Genomic DNA, 12756 nt, shown 5'->3' on the forward strand with positions numbered 1-12756 from the left:
AGAAGAAGCAAAGTTGTATATCATGAAAAATACGTTCTTACTCGTAAAATTCCGAATCGAATGTTTCAAGCTGAAGTAACCAAAAAATGAAGCACTTTTCGCAGAAAACACATAAATACTCTTTTAAAGCGTCTAAAAATATATTTATTTTTATTTTTCATAAAAGTTTGTAGCATCAAAATTATGAGAGTTGCGCTCAAAATAAAGTTGGCCCGTTTTTTTTATATATAATAAGTCGTGAAAATCTCGCCCTATTTAACATGCCAAATGAAATTAATCGTTACTGCTTTACCATTTACTTTATATGTATTGCTAATATGATCTGTAAGTTTGAACGGTTTGAAGTGCTTATTTTTGTAAAAATTTGGTTTTATATTAAAAAAACTTTTTTTTTTTTTAATTTTGGAAAAATTACACTCTTTTCAAAATAACTTCAAAAGTATTAGTGTTACGAAAAATCTCAGACAGTAAAAAAATATAGTTTTTACTCGCATAAACTTTTTTCTCGCATTCAATTTTATGTAAGATAAAAATTGGGTAAGATATGGCTGTTCAAAATTTGCATACACTGGTGATTAGTAACTCGTTGAAGCCCTTTTAACTCAAACTCTTTTAAAAAATAAGGGATTAAAAAAATATATTTAAGTACTCTTATTGCCCTTAGAAAAACCTACAAACTGTTTTTTTTTAGCACTTTATAGCTTAAAAAGTAACCTAGTTATGAGTAAAAAACCAACAACATACAGGATGGGGCATTAGTGCGAGGAAGTCCAATTACTCGTTTGTAGTAAGAGATACGAAAAAAGTTATTTAGATAAAGTCGGGGCACAGATAGGACCATACCCTCAATATATTTTCAAATATACAGGGCCACTCGTATTGACAGGGTGACACAAACCTATGTTTTTTTAAATGGAATACTCTGTATATTTTTTCATTTTTGGATTCTCCTTGATGTCTTTTCTCTTAAAATAAAGGATTTTGTACTATTATATGAGATAGTTTAAAAGATATTTATCTATGGTTTTTGTCATTTCGTTGTAAGTACATAACATATCGAGGATACATTTATATTTTAAAATAACTTACATATAAAATCAGAGTTTGTAGTGAATTTTGAGAGTAAACTAAATGTAAGGCCAAATACTTACCATGCCGGGTTAGTATAATAAGGTTTATTTTCCTGGTTTTTCCCTCGTGACCTATTATGAGATCACTAACACGAGTCAGTCTGTTCAGAACCTTCGAGCTGAACACATGTAATTAAGAAGCAATTTGTCTAATTATTATCTTATCATATTGTAATTAGTATAAATCCATCGTTATCAAGAAACCGAAAAACAATAGCCAAAAAATTGTTAGTGTTTAATGCTAAAATAATTATTCAGTAAGTAATTTCTACTACATATTTAATCACTAAGTTTATCAACATAAATATACCTAAATATAGAGAAAATAGGCCAGTATATTATCAAAATATGTCGGAATGTTTTAAAAATTCCTAGCTATAACTAGGGGAAAACTATGAGTTACCAACACGATAACCAGGAACAATCTACTAGTTATCCATTCAGTGAGGACATAAATCCAGCAATTAGAAGAAACAGCTTAGCACGAACTCCTCCACCTGTAAGCACTCAAAAAGACAGTTCCAATCCACTAGATGAACAGCAGAAAATTGTCAAAACATACAACAACGATCTACAATCACATTTATCAAATTTTCAAATAGATAAACCGCAAGAACATCTCCCAGATGCAGATGTAGCAAAAAGTGATGGTGAATGGGTAGCAGTCCACCATAATAAACGTCAACGCAATGACGACAGTCCTGATTTGAAAAAAACCAAACAAGCTACACTCAATGATTATTGGCTGAGTAAAACTGTTCATACATCTAACAGATACGAGTTACTTGAAGATGATACATTTCGTGAAGAAGTTGTAACGTTGGAAGACCGAAGAGAGGATCAGCCACCACCCATATTTATACAAAATGTTGAACGCATCAAACCACTACAGGAATTACTACAGAAGATAACTCCAGGTAAATATACTTTAAAATGTCTTGCTAACAATCAAATTAAAGTTCAAGCTGATTCATCAAAAACCTACTCAATAATCGTAAAATCTCTATCAGAAAAAAATACTCAGTACCATACATACCAACTAAAACAAAACCGAGGATTCCGAGTTGTTATACGTCATATCCACCCTTCAACAGATCCAGACGACATTAAAAAGGCATTGCTGGATCTCGGGCATACTGCACTGAACATCTCTAATATTAAGCAAAGAGGCACAAAGAAAGATCTGCCGCTATTTAATATAGAACTGGCTATTCACAGCAATAATAAAGATATATATGAGATCACGAAATTACTCAACACTATTGTCACAGTTGAGGCACCGCATCCGAAGAGGGAACTACCTCAATGTCAAAGATGTCAACATTTTGGCCACACACACAATTATTGCCACAGGAGTCCGCGCTGCGTAAAATGCGTAGGAGATCACCTATCGTCTAAATGTCCAAAAGAAAAGAATATAAAAGATGTCCAATGTGTAAATTGTCGAGAAAATCATCCTGCAAGCTACAAGGGATGTTCTGTATACAAAGAACTGCAAAAGAAAAAATTTCCATCGCTTCGAGAAAAAACCGCAAGTCAACCACCTCGTGTTGCACATTCGTCAATCACTCAACCAAATATCAGTTATGCGAACATTGCTGCAGGAAAAGATAATAAAAATACAACTAACACAAATGAGACTACTCATGAAATAGAAACAGCAACTCCCCAACATATACAAAACAATTTAGAACTTGTGGTACATAAACTAATGGAAAGAATGGATAAGATGTTTGATCTAATAATGTCTCTGATATCTAAGCTTAATCTTCAACACTAAACTTAAGATGTGCTGTTGGAATGCCAATGGCTTAACTAATCATTTTCATGAAGTAAAAGCTTTTATTTATTCTCATAATCTAGATGTTATGTTTATTTCCGAAGCACACATGACTATTAAGAGTTATTTTAATATTCCCAAATATTCAACCTACGTAACTCAACATCCATTAGGAAAGGCCCATGGAGGTACGGCAATTATTATAAGAAATAATATTAAGCATCATGAAATAAACAAAATTAGCAGAGTCAACATTCAAGCTACATCAGTGTCGGTAGAAGATTCACAAGGCTCGATTATTTTATCTGCTGTTTACTGTCCACCGAATAAAATAATTAAAGCTGATCATTTTACTGAATACTTTGAGATACTCGGACACCGTTTCATTGCTGCTGGAGATTACAATGCCAAACATCACAAATGGAGCTCCAGAATCATAACCTCACGAGGGCGAGAATTATTAAAAAGTATTAATGAGAATCATTTAACTTCTCTCTCTACTGGACAGCCTACTTATTGGCCCACTGATAGACAAAAAATTCCTGATCTTATTGATTTCGCTATATTAAAAGGAATAACACACACCCATATCCAAATTTCTCCTTCTTTTGACCTATCATCGGATCATTCCCCTTTCTTCATAGACCTACTAAGCCAAATTCACAATTGTCCTAAACTTCTAACACTGTGTAATAAAAGAACAAACTGGGATAGGTATAGAGAAGAAATAAAATCATCCATTAACCTAAACTTGCCTCTTAAAAGTGACAGGGACATAGAAAATGCAGTCACTCACTTAACTACAGTTATTCAGCAAGCTGCTTGGTCGTCCACTCCAGAAATTACCTACACACACAACTCCGAGTCGTATCCTGCTCACATAAATACATTTATACTGGAAAAAAGAAAACTAAGAAAGAGGTGGCAGCTCACTAGACACCCAGAAGATAAAACAAATTTTAATAGAGCTTGCAGATTACTCAAAAGAAACTTGATCCAACATAAAGACAATGGAATCAACAATTATTTAAAGAACCTCTCACCTTCAGATGATACAAATTATTCTCTGTGGAAACTAACAAAAAAACTTAAAGACAACGAACAAATGAATATGCCAATCAGGAAACTAAATGGCACATGGGCTAAAACTGACAAAGATAAAGCTTATACTTTCGCAAATCATTTATGCGAGGTATTTCAACCGCATCAGAGGGAAGTCTCAGCTGAAGAAGAAGAAGATATTCATGAAGTCATAAACGCACCATATCAAATGGCTCCGCCTATTAAAATTTTCAAGAAATCTGAAGTAGAAGAAGTAATTGATAATCTGGAGAATAAGAAGTCACCTGGGTATGATATAATATCTAGTTTGGTCCTAAAAAATCTACCCAACGAAGGTGTAAGCTTAATTACTTATATATTTAATTCAATATTAAAAACAGGTTACTTTCCACTCCAATGGAAAGTAGCTCAAATTGTTCTAATCCCAAAACCTAATAAGGATCACGCGGAAGTATCTTCATATCGTCCAATAAGCTTGTTGCCTATTATATCTAAAGTGTTCGAGCGACTTTTCCTGAGAAGACTAGAGCCTACATTAGACAGCAACAATGTTTTACCTAATTATCAGTTTGGCTTTAGGAAACAACATGGTACCATCGAGCAAACTCATAGGGTAGTAAAAACTATCAGAAATTCGCTCGAACACAAAAATTACTGTACAGCTGCATTCCTAGATGTCTCATAGGCATTCGATAAAGTTTGGCATGTAGGTCTTATCTCCAAGATTAAATCCATATTTCCTTATCCCATAAGTTCACTATTAAGATCCTATCTGACAGATAGATTTTTTCAAGTCAAAAGAGGAGGGGAAATTACTAACCTGTTTCCAATATGTTCTGGAGTTCCACAAGGAAGCATATTAGGACCAACACTTTACTTAATATACACATCGGATCTTCCAACCACCATTAATACAACAATTGCTACATATGCGGATGACACAGTTATAATGGCTTCAAATCCTATAGCAACAGAAGCATCCGAGGTATTGCAAAATCATCTGACTGAACTAGAGAGCTGGCTTAAATTGTGGCGAGTACAAGTCAACAGTTTAAAATCCACACAAATAACATTTACTTTAAAAAAAGGTGTCGCGCCTCCGGTTTCAATAAATAACACTCCACTACCAGTCAATACCGCCGTAAAATACCTGGGAATTCATTTAGATAGTAAACTTAATTGGGGCACCCACATCTGGAAGAAACGTCTTCAACTCGGCCTAATCTACAGGAAAATGTATTGGTACATGAGTAGGAAATCAAATCTTAGCCTGGAGAACAAAATTATGATTTATAAATGCATTTTAAAACCGGTGTGGCTATATGCAGCACAAATATGGGGAACAGCTAGTAATACCAACATTCAAAAACTTCAACGGTTCCAATCAAAAGTGTTGCGCCAGATCTGCAATGCCCCTTGGTATGTTACGAACCAGAGATTGCACCACGACCTACAGCTACCAACAGTTAGCGAAGCAATATCTGCTGTAAATTCTAGATACAAGACAAGACTATCCTGCCATCCAAATCCACTCGCCACAGACCTGCTCAACATTTCTCATGAAAGACGATTAAAAAGACCTGACCCTTTGGACCTCTAGTACATCTGGACATCAGAGCAACAACAGAGTGCAGTGAAATAATCATGTTTTAGTGTTAGTGATTTTTAAACTTCTTTCGTATTTTTATTCATGTTCCTTAGACTTTTAATAATCATATTTTTATTGTCTGAACTGTCCACTATACTAAATTTTATCTATGTATTATGTTCCAAGTAATTGTTATGTCTTATTTTAAAATTATAATGTTATATGTCTTACTGGGTGCTCGCCACTGGGCGGCTTCCATCTGTGTTATTTTTCAATAATATTATGTATTGCTTATTGTTTGTGATCAGACAGATTGCAATAAACGTTGGATGTTAAAAAAAAAAAAAAAAAAAAAACTAACACGAGAATTTTGATCAAATACTACAATTTTTACTATAAAAGTTAAAGTTGATTTACAGAGGAAAGGACTATCTTCCAATAAAGTTGTCGAAGCAACGCATTTCATAAATATTGGCAGTATCATTTTAGTCGTCGAATTTATAATGTATAATTCAAGCAATTGAACTCCGTAATTATGTTAATGTTTACATTACTGAATGGAGAGTTGAATAACCTTTCAAATGCGCTACCACACGAGTCCTATTCCCTATTTAAAGATAAGAGGTGGGGAAACTGGAAGGGAGGGGGTTGACAAATGACAGATGTATGTACCGTAAAAATGTGTCCCCATTAGATCAAAAATCAACCTGTTTCGTCATTTCGTTAAAATCTAATAAATACTGCCAAATATCGAGGTGGACTTTTTTCTTTGGCCCACACTGTATACACAATGTAACTATTCGAATTTGTTCGCAAGGGGTCTGTTTAAAATACTTTATTTAATGGGTTACAAGTTAAACAATCATAGTACTGAGTAAACTTATATTTTTATAAAACTTATTAAACATCTTACATACAATAAATCATACAAGTGACAACCATGTTGACTGGCTTGAAGTTAGCCATGTCATGTCTAGCACGCAGCCCCTTGCTACGCTGTTACACAGCTATATATATTAAACACCTTCCCCCTAAGATCGATATCTATAAGGGGTCTTTATATTACGACCAACTTTGGTCTTACAACTGCTAGAAGTCTCAATATTTGGGTTGACGTTATGACTCAATGTAGGTACTGATTTTACATTTAGGCTTGGGCAACTAATGGTTTTATTAACACTATCATTTACGTTAATGTGAGTGGTATCTTTATAAACACTTTGTGACTGAATATCAGGGTACAACTCAGGTTCTAAAATGAGTTCTTTTTCAAGCGTTGTGGTGCATGAATGTTTCATTTGGTGTGAATTCCGTCTAATAATTTTATTGTTATTTTCTTTTTTCACCCAATATGATCTAGGTTCATTGGCCTTTTCTAACACAATTGCTTTACTCCAATAATTATCTTTTGAACTTCTTATTACTACCCTATCTCCCTTTCTAAACTCTACTGGTTTTCTTCTTGCTGTCTTATCGTAACGTACTTGTAATTTCTCTTTTTCTTTTCATAAATTCTTATATACTTGTTTCTGGATTGTAGGTTCTAATTTATTAGCTGTAGTTGGTAATTGTCCTCTCAGGATCCTGCCCTGTAAAATTTGAGCTGGAGATGCCTCAAGATTTATTATGCAAGTATTATTATATTCCATCACCAAATCTCTAAAATCATTATTTTCCTCATTACTATTCTTAAAATTGGCTTGCTTATATTGACTGCTTTTTCTGCAAGTCCATTACTCTGGTGGTAATGTGGAGTGCATGTCATAATTGTTATGTCTTTTTCTCTATAATAATTTTTACATTTTACCGAAGTAAATGGTAGATTATCTGCGGTTAAAATTTCTGGATATCCAAATCTACTAAAAGTATCTTGAAATGAATTGATTACTGAACTGGAGGTTTTATCTTTTAATATTGAAATGTCCAACCAATGCGAAAAATAGTCTACAATTACTAAATATGCTTTTGGCTTTTGAACCATACTCTAAAATGTCTGTACCAACTTTATTGAATCTTAGTCTGGGAATGTCATGAGGCATCATTGGTTCTTTAAAATTATTTGGTCTGTATTTCTCACATATCCTGCATTTTTTATATAGTTTGTCACATCATCATTAAGTCCTGGCCAATAATATATACTCCTGGCTTTGTTTATAGTTTTGCTGACTCCTATATGGCCTTTGTGAAGCAATTTTATCATGTCAAGCCTAAGTTTTCTCGGAATAATTATTTTGTCATCAATGAATGCGATGCCAGCTTCAAAATACAGTGAATCTCTTAGACCATAGTACTTTTTACACACTTAAAGAACATTTTTTTCTTTTGGCCACCCATTGTAATAAAAATCAAAAATTACTGCCAATGTCTCATCCTGGCTAGTAGCTAGTCTTAACTCAGATTGCTTTTCCTGGCTCATAGGTAAATGCTTACTCACTGAGTGGACCATTTCAAACATTTCTGGGTCATGTGTCTCTACATTTAAACTGGACCTAGATAGCATATCAGCAAAATGTATGTCTTTCTCAGGAACAAAATATACATTTAATCTATACTTGAGAAGTTTAAGCCTTAAACGTTGGAGTCTAACTGATCCAATTTTGGAAATTGGCTTCTTCATAATGGAGATTATAGGTTTGTGATCTGATTGAACATCAACATCAAAATTATATATAAAATTGTGAAATTTTTGAGTAGGATAATAAATTGCCAATAGTTCCTTCTCAGTCTGACTATAATTTATTTCACTATCATTCATATTTCGTGATGCACAAGCTACTAATTTTAAAATAGAATCATATTTTTGGAACATACAAACACCTTAACCATTTTTAGATGCATCACATTGTAAAATAATTTTTTGATTAGGATCATAAGGGACTATCGCTGGTGATTTACAAATTATGTTCTTTAAATTATCAAAACATTTTTGATGTGAGGGGAGCCACACCCATTCTACATTATTTTTAAATAATTGACAAAGAGGTTGAATATGTTCAGCCATATTCGGAATATACCGTCTAACATAATTAAATGCACCCAAAATTCTTTGTAATTCTGCTTTACTATTTGGTTTTTTAAGTTTACAAAGTGATTCCACTCTGTCAGGATCTATTTGCATCCCTTTATGTGAAAAAACTTGACCCATAATTTTTTAGAAGCTGCTGATTCGTTATTGGCCAACTTCAGAAATAAAGACGAGATAGTTTCAGCTATAAAATCTATGCAACTTTCTGCTAATACAGTGATGAGACGTGTAGAAGTAATGAGCAATGATATTTTTTTACAGTTAAGAACTGACTTAGATAACTGTGATCAACAGATGTCGTTGACACTGCCCAGATGGCCGTGTTCGTCATGCAGGATGGTTTTTAGTGATTTTACGATTAAAGAGGATCTTTTGAAGTTCATTCCACTGAAAGGACACACTACAGGACAGGAGTTGTTTTCTCATTTAAAAAATATTATTTCTTCCGAGAAAATTCCAATATCGAAAATGGTAGGCTTGACAACCGATGGCGCCCCAGCTATGGTGGGTTGTGATAAAGGTCTGGTGGCGTTATGTCGTAAAGATGAAACTTTTCCGCAATTTCTCTGTTACCACTGCATTATCCATCAGCAAGCATTATGTGGAAATTTCCTGAAACTAAACAACGTTATGAAACTGGTGGTAAAAATTGTGAACAAATTCAGAACCTTGGCCGATGAAGTTGACTGTAAATACGGGGACCTACTCCTTCACTCTGAAGTTCGATGGTTAAGTAGAGGACGGGTGCTGAAACGTTTTAATGATGTCCTATCTGGCATAGTTCAATTTTTCAAACAACGCGATGAACCGACTCCGGAACTAGAAAATTCAATCTGGCTTGAAGATTTTGGTTTTCTCGTGGACATTACAGAGAAATTTTTTTTAAGCTCCATTTAATTTACAATCTGTTATCACTCGTAACAATAAGTAAATTTTATGACAATTATTAGAAGAACAAATGATATGTAGGAATTCTTTCCAGTGAGAGGCTTCCTTTAACATATAATTAACAAACAAAGTTAATAATGTAGTGGTAAATGTTAATTAATTTTATTTAAATCTGTTTAATAAGTCTGTAGGCTTAAAACGCTTTAGTCGACGCACTTCATCGTTGTCATTAAACAGTTCGCGCACTAAGTGATTAGAGTGAGCACTAGTTTTGTTTTTGTATTTTTCACTGTACTTTGTGACTTCAGTTTTTACGGATTGAACTTGTAGGTCTTTTTCTATTATGTTGTTCGAAACATACCACGGAGCATTGACTATAATTCGAAGAACTTTGTTCTGGAATCTTTGTAGGATTTCTAGGTTTGAATTGCTAGCAGAACCCCATAATTGAATTCCATACGTCCATATTGGCTTCAGTACGGTTTTATATATTAAGAGCTTATTTGTGAGATTTAATTGTGATTTTCTGCCAATAAGCCAGTAAAGTTGTCTTAGTTTGAGACCCAATTGTTTTCGTTTTGTAAATATATGTGTTCTCCATGTTAATCTTCTGTCAAGATGTAAACCTAAATATTTGACTTCATTTCTCTGAGTAATAATTTGATTATTTAATAACACTGCTGGACATATACCTCTTCTTAGTGTAAAGGTAACATGGGTTGATTTGGTCTCATTAACTCGAATTTTCCATTTTTTTAACCATGCTTGGATATTATTAAGGCTGGCTTGTAAGTTTCTTGAGGCAGTTACTGGATCATGATGTGAGGCGAGTATTGCAGTGATCTGCGAAGGTTGCTGTTATTGTAGTTCTTGAAGTTGGTAGATCTGCAGTAAAAAGCTGGTACAGCATTGGTCCTAACACGCTATCTTGCGGTACTCCTGATTTTATTTGGTGTAATTCTGAATATTCTGAATGGTATTTAACTGAAAAGAATCTGTCAGATAAGTAAGAATTTAGAAGTTCATAATACGGATGAGGCAATAGGTTTTTTAGTTTATAGAGTAGGCCTTTGTGCCAGACTTTATCTTTGAATGAATTAAAAATACCACGTCATTTATGCAAGATTTGTGGAAAAGAAAAGTTGAATGGGATCAAGAGTTACCGCAAGACCTTATTAAAATTTGGTTAGAATTTTATAGTAATTTAAATTCTTTGAATGAATTAAAAATACCACGTCATCAAAATAATTATGTATAAACTTCGGGCTAATCAATGGTGATTGACCATATTCTTGAATTAATCAATTTAATACAAAAATTTCATTTGCAAAAAGGGATATATTTTGAATTTTTTATTGCTGCTTTGACAAGAGTTAGTTTTCTAATATTATTTTCAGTTGTTAGCATCAACCATAGCAACATCCATCATTAAATCAAAGCTTACATTAAAAAGTGTAACAAAATAAATTTTATAAAATGTCTAAACATACCGGCCCCCTTGAAAGGACGCAGTTCTTTCGAAAACGTACAGAACTAACAAATTAACATACAAAACACAAATAAAATTAACAGTCTATTGGCAAAACACATACACGATTGAGTGCTCTTTTTGTTTCATTACCACGCACTCTAACAGTCACAACTCTAGTAACTCCATCTGGACCTGGATGCATTTCTGTCACTCGTCCAAGAGGCCATTGAAGTGGAGGAGCCCTGTCGTCTTTGATCAGTACCAGAGATCCTAGCTTTAACATTTGGTGGCAATTAGATCTCCATTTCTGACGCATTTGTAGCTCGTTCAAGTACTCTAGTTGCCATCTTGACCATAGTTGTTGAACCATTAATTGTATAGATTGCCATTTGTCGAGACGGTTCTCAGGAACATGAGTGATATCACACTCTGGCAACATAGTTAAGGTACGTCCAATGATAAAGTGAGCTGGCGTCAAGGCAGTGCTATCATCAGGATCGCCGGAAATAGGACAAAGTGGCCTAGAATTCAATATACCTTCCACCTGGTGCAACAATGTACTAAATTCTTCAAAAGTGAAAGATCGACAACCCATTACTCTTTTTAGATGAGACTTAATACTTTTTATTCCCGCTTCCCATAAACCCCCAAACGTTGGAGAATTTGCAGGTATAAAATCCCATTTTATTTTTTCATGTAACAGACTTTGAGAAATCGAGTCAGATGATTTTTCTAAAAACTCATAAACAGTATTTATTTCCTTGTTTGCACCTATATAATTTGAACCATTATCAGAATAAATATTACAAGGTCTTCCTCTTCTACTTATAAATCTTTTGAAGCTTGCTAAAAACGCATCAGTGGTAAGATCTGATACTAACTCAATGTGTACAGCCTTAGTACACATGCAAATAAAAATACATATATAAGCTTTGGTTAATTTAGCACCTCTAGTTTTGCGATCCTTGATAAGGAAAGGACCACCATAATCAGTACCTACATTTTGAAAAACTGAAAAACTATTTACCCGATTCTGGGGCAAATCACCCATTAAATAGTTTAGAGGTTTTGGCTTAGTTTTAAAGCAAGCTATACATTTATTTATAACATATTTACAGCAGCTACGAGCTGAAATAGGCCAGTATTTTTGCCTCAATGAAAAAATTAACTGTTGAACACCATAATGAAGCAAACGTTCATGTTCATTTAATAAAATTCTTTTTGTTAAAATATGATTATTTGGTAAAATAATTTGGTGTTTGCTGTTCAAAAGGAATATTACTATTTCTTAAACGTCCACCAACCTTTATAGACCTGGATCCCGCGTAGGAAAAAAAAGTTGATTAATAGCAAGCTGAAAATTTGTTAATAGCTTAACGGTGTCTAGTCGGACAAACATTGATGCACTGGAACACTGAAACAGGGGAAGTTTTAACGGTGGAGCATGATAAACGTGTCGCTCTGGCAAGTTTATGATGGTGAAAAATAGCAAGTTGTTTTTAAGTTTATTCAATAGCCAACGTTATATAATATATGAAAAAATGTTTGTCCGACAAAAGAGTTGGGCATTTTAACGAGTCCGACACGTAGAACATGTCACATCACAGGAACTATGTTGGTGATGAATAGCAGTCTGATTTTTGCATGAGAGTTTAATGAAAGGTTAAAAAAGCAATTGGAAGTTCTGTCGGACAAAATGAATGGCAAATTTTCCTAGTCGGACATTCTAAACATGTAAGATATAGACAAAAATGTTGGTGATAAATAGCAAGCTAATTTTGATTTGTTTATTTACAAATTATATTTTGTAAC

Source organism: Diabrotica virgifera, chromosome 8 (assembly GCF_917563875.1).
Source record: "Diabrotica virgifera virgifera chromosome 8, PGI_DIABVI_V3a".
Taxonomy (NCBI): Eukaryota; Metazoa; Arthropoda; class Insecta; order Coleoptera; family Chrysomelidae; genus Diabrotica; species Diabrotica virgifera.